Source organism: Lacerta agilis, chromosome 2, assembly GCF_009819535.1.
Source record: "Lacerta agilis isolate rLacAgi1 chromosome 2, rLacAgi1.pri, whole genome shotgun sequence".
In the NCBI taxonomy this organism is placed as follows: domain Eukaryota; kingdom Metazoa; phylum Chordata; class Lepidosauria; order Squamata; family Lacertidae; genus Lacerta; species Lacerta agilis.
In genome coordinates, this window is record NC_046313.1 from 116,666,109 (window position 1) to 116,671,619 (window position 5,511).

The window sequence follows — 5,511 nt, forward strand, 5'->3', positions numbered from 1 at the left end:
TTCTGATGATGTACTTAAGGGAAGGAGCCGGCGTTTGTCCACAGACAGCTTTCTAGGTCATGTGGCCTGCCAGGACGAAACCGCTTCTGGCGCACCGGAACACCGTGATGGAAACCGGAGCACACGGAAACGCTGTTTACCTTCCCGTTGCCGCGGTACCTACCGTATTTTTCGCTCCATAGGACGCTCCGGACCATAGGGCGCACCTCATTTTTAGAGGAGGAAACAAGGAAAAAAATATTTTTCTGGTTTTCCTCCTCTAAAAGCCCTGTTTTGTTTTGTTTTTTTGTTTTGTTTTTGAGGATCAGCTAAAAGTTTTGCAGCTTTTTTTGCAAAGAGAAAAGCCCTGGGGTTTTGGGGTGTTTTTTTTTTTTTGGAGGATCAGCTAAAGGTTTTGCTGCTGTTTTTGCAAAGGCAAAAGGCCTTTTTTGAGAATCAGCTAAAAGTTTTGCAGCTTTTTTTTGCAAAGGGAAAGCCCTAGGTTTTTTTGTTGTTTTTGTTTTTGTTTTGAGGATCAGCTAAAGGTTTTGCAGCTTTTTTTGCAAAGGGGGAAAAGCAAAGCTCCTTTTGCAAAGGGGGAAAAGCAAAGAGGAAAAGCACAATTTTTATGGGGTTTAACTCACATTTCTGAAAAATCTTAAGGAAAGGGAGCCATTTCTACTGTTTTCAGACAGATAATCTAATCAGCCAGTCACATGTCCTGGGGAAACAAACAACCTCCCTCTGCAGCACATTCAACAAAGGAGGGCGGGGCTGAAAGGGAGCCGGGGACTCTTATCTCTCTCCCGATCTCCTGCTGATCAGCTGCTGAGCGGGGTCCTTTCAACACTCCCTTTTCTCTTTGTAAAATAAAAAGCACAATCTGCTTTTGGCCCCTGGGCAATTCAGCTCCAGGGACCACCATTCGCTCCATAAGACGCACAGGTATTTCCCCTTACTTTTCAGGAAGAAAAAAGTGCGTCTTATGGAGCAAAAAATACGGTATTTATCTACTTACACTGGTTAGCTGGGACAGAGCAACAGGAGCTCACTCCGTCACGGGGATTTGACCACCAGCCTTCTGATTGGCAAGCCCAAGAGGCTCAGTGGTTTCGACCACAGCATCACCTGAGGTAAACTGTCCTCGGCCAGACATATAAATGGTGTGACCCACTGGAAGGCAACTTCTAGTGTGCGGAATTTCTAGGGATAACAAATCCATTTTGCCAGATTGTCAGTTACCCTCCATTGCACAGTCACACATGGTGGTCTTATGCTAACTGGCAGGTCAGTCTAACAGGGTCATTCATATCCTACACCAGGAAGGGGTTTCTATATACTGGGGGTGGGGAAAATGATTCCCCAAGTTGCCCAACAGTTCAAATACATCCTCAAGCATTGTATATAAAGCCCAGCATGGCAGAGGGACAAGATTTATCAAAGGATCATCTGCACCCACATAATCTTGCCTGCAACTTGCAATCCAGCTTCCAGGGACTGTTTCAGGGTCTATCAGTAAACATGACTGGACAGGTAAACGGACACAACAGGGCTTTTTCCATAGCGGCTTCACAACGATGGAATGCAATTATTGTTCAGATGAGGCTGGACCTGCCTTTCACATATATAAATCTCTTTCAAAAGTTTTTAATCCTTTTTTTCTTCAAAAGACTTTTTTTGAGCCTATGAATGGGAGCAGGTAACTCGCACAAGGCTTTGCTCCATAGCAACTATTACAGCTTAGATTTAGTTACAGGTAGGTGTGAGGGATCCTATTCCCTCCCCTTTCAATACTTCCCCAACAATGACTCTCCCTAGGTTTCACTGACAACTAGGATGAATCCTTCAGTGTTCATACGGGAGTTGTCTCTGGGGTACCTCAGGGCTCTATGTTTGAAAACCTCTTGCCACCTATGGGATCTCCCTACCAGGGTTCCCAACTACTGCAGTTTGCCTTCCCTTTAGGCAAATAAGTGGCACACTTGGCTTCACTGTCCAGCCCTCTGTATGACAGGAGATTAAGCAAACATTTTACTCTTCCACAGGAAAGCTTTGTTCTCTCCTCTTAGTCACACCTCTTAAGGTACTGATACACTGCCACAGTCAGCGAACGTTTAAGCACATTTAACTTTATTAGGTAACTTGAAAACATGGATGTCTCGGGTTATTACTGGTACAAATCTTCTCGTGTAATTCAGCTTGGTTATAATATTTCCTGCATCCCTTTAGCAATGGTAATGACCTTTTTCCCCCAAAGCCTAACCTCCCCTTCTCTCTCTCTAAACCTCCATCCCCCCAACTGCCTTTCAAGGTTGTTCCCCCTCCTTTTAGAACACAAACTAGCTCCGCCTCCCAGGGAACACCTACCTAACATGGGAGTGATAGGTTAACCCATGATGAACCTGAATCATCAGCAGGCATTATTCCGCCACAGTAGGTAGCCATGTTGGTCTGCCAAAGTCAAAACAAAATAAAATAAAAAATTCCTTCCAGTAGCACCTTAGAGACCAACTAAGTTTGTTCTTGGTATGAGCCTTCGTGTGAAGTGTTGGTCTCTAAGGTGCTACTGGAAGGAATTTTTTATTTTATTTAGCTTCGATTTAGAAAATTAACCAGAAGATCTCCCATAGCAAGGCTTCAAAATGATATATAACATGGCAAAAGCATAAATGAGATAAGCTGTAGAGACATTCAGTTAAATTTGCCCATTCTGTAGGTTTTCCTGTAAGAAGCTTGAGGGGAAAAAATGCTTTTTTTTAGCACACAAGTTCTGAAGAAACAGAAATAAATTTAACTTGTTCCAAAGCCAGCTCAACTGGTGGCCCTTTCAAAGAGGGCAAGCTATTCGAGGAGGGACTGAAAGACCTCCTGGTAGAGAGACCAGAGACAAAAAGATGCTCCCACATAAAAGGATTGAAAGCAGGAGTCAGAAGGGACTCTTGTTCCTCCTTTCATCCCTACAAGGATCCTTCAACAACACAGATTCAAAGGGCTATAAGCCCTCCTGGGAATGAGGCAGGGTTTCTCAAACAGAAACAAGTGTAGCCAGAACTCCTTTAAGCAGCCTCTTCTTCTTTGGTGATCCCTCATAGCCGAGTAATTATGTCTTCCATGAACACAGTTTTAGGAGTGAGTCCGTAAGTGACTGTGGAGGCCAGTTTTGGATCCACACATCCTTCCACAGTGGGGACATAGGTTTCCAGGCAGGAGATCTGATCGTGATGAGAGTTTGCCAAACGTGCCTTCCTCTTAGCACATTTCTCCGTTCATCCTGAGTTTGAGCGTCTTCAAAGCCCATGACAACTTTGGTAAAGGCTGTTCTCCAATTGGAGCGCTCACAGGCAAGTGTTTCCCAGTGGTCGGTGTTTATACTTTTTAAGATTTGCCTTGAGAGAGTCTTTAAACCTCTTTTGTTGACCACCAGCATTACACTTTCCATTTTTAAGTTCGGAATAGAGTAGTTGCCTTGGAAGGCAATAATCAGGCACCCGCACAACATGACCAGTTCTTCAAGCAGCCTCAAGGTAGTAACTACAAGGGAGGCAAGAGGCAGACAACAGCAACAGGCCAGAACCACAGTGCAAATCTGGCTGCTACCTTATTCTCTTGATGGTTCCAAATGTTGGGGAAATGGAGGGCTATCCGAGGTCCTAAGATTGCCAATTCGTACCTGAACCAAATGGATTCCTTGAAGACCATCCCAGAGGGTCTCAGGCCTGTAAAATCTTGCCTCCTTAGATCTGACCGAGGCGTCCCTCCACATCCTAGTTCACCCAGCCCATCACATATTTCTGTGTTTTGCATACCAGGGCAGGCCTTTCCCGTACAAATGCCTCCCCTGTGGATTGGCTCTAAACCCCAGGATGTTCTCAAATGTGTTGGTAGCTGTGGTGGCCCATCTAAGGAAGAAGGCCATTCACCTATTCCAGCGTAACTGGACAACATCTTGATCCACTCAGACTCTCTCCAATAGGCCAAGAGCAACATAGCAGAGACCCTAGACCAGGCTTCCTCAAACTCAGCCCTCCAGATGTTTTGAGACTACAATTCCCATCATCCTTGACCACTGGTTTTGCTAGCTAGGGATCATGGGAGTTGTAGGCCAAAAACATCTAGAGGGCCGAGTTTGAGGAAGCTTGCCCTAGACTGTCTGCAGAGTCACATTTTCATGGTGAGCATGGAAACAAGCCGGCTGGCTCTAGCACAGATCATAGTGCACCTGGGAGTGGTGATAGACACCAAGCGAGGCATGGTGAGTATTAACTGAGAGCATAGAAAGATTTGGAGGGCAGTCTGGAGACGGGCAAAATTTGTCCCCATCTTCAGAGGGGTGGGGAGAAGACCCAAGTAGCGCCTGAGCAGTCAGCTTGACATCAATACCCAGAAAAGTCCTAGAACAGATAATTCAGCAGTCTGTCGGTGAGCACTTGGAATAGGATGCTCTGTTTTCCAGTCAGCTTTGCCATCTCGGTGTAGTCTATCAACTTGGCTTGCTATTCTTCTCTGGTAGGGACTTTATCATCTTTCCAACTCTGGGCCAATAACACCCACGCAGCTGTTCCATAAATAAAAAGTCTTCTCTGGAGAAGAGGTTAAGGGGTGATATGATAGCCATGTTCAAATATATAAAAGGATGTCATATAAAGGAGGGTGAAAGGTTGTTTTCTGCTGCTCCAGAGAAGCGGACACGGAGCAATGGATTCAAACTCCCAGAAAGAAGATTCCACCTAAACATTAGGAAAAACTTCCTAACAGTGAGAGCTGTTTGACAGTGGAATTTGCTGCCAAGGAGTGGTGGAGTCTCCTTTGGAGGTCTTTAAGCGGAGGCTTGACAGCCATCTTTCAGGAATGCTTTGATGGTGTTTCCTGCTTGGCAGGAGGTTGGACTGGATGGCCCTTGTGGTCTCTTCCAACTCTAGGATTCTATGATTTTCTGCTCCTTCAGAATATTGGTACCTGGAAAACTCAGAAACCAAGAGGATAAAAACTTTATAAAAGAATGGGGAAAATTTACCAGTTATCTAGGAGACCACTGTAAGCAGATGGAAACAAGAGCAGGATTTTTCTACACTTGTAGTGTAGAAAATATTTTGGACAATATGGTTTAATATAATAACTGGAGCACAGACTAATATGCAGTTGTGTATGTTTTAAAATAGGATTCCATGGACAGGATGGGGGGAAGTCACGAGATTCAGAGAATCTCCACATATAGTGTTACTTTATTAATGTGTGTTTATATGTATTTTTTATTTGTAAAATTAATAAAATGTCTTTAAAAAAAAGAATATTACTAACATTCAGCATGGATTTCTCAAAAGAAAGCCATGCCAGATGAATCTCATTTCTTTATTTTTTTAATAGTTACAAGCTTGGTAGATCAGGGGAATGCTGTGGACATAGCGTGTCTTGATTTCAGTAAGGCTTTTGACAAAAGTCCCCCATGATATTCTTGTGAGGAAGTTGGTAAAATGTGGGTTGGACAAGGTAACTGTTAGGTGGATTTGTAGCTAACTGACTGACCGAACCCAA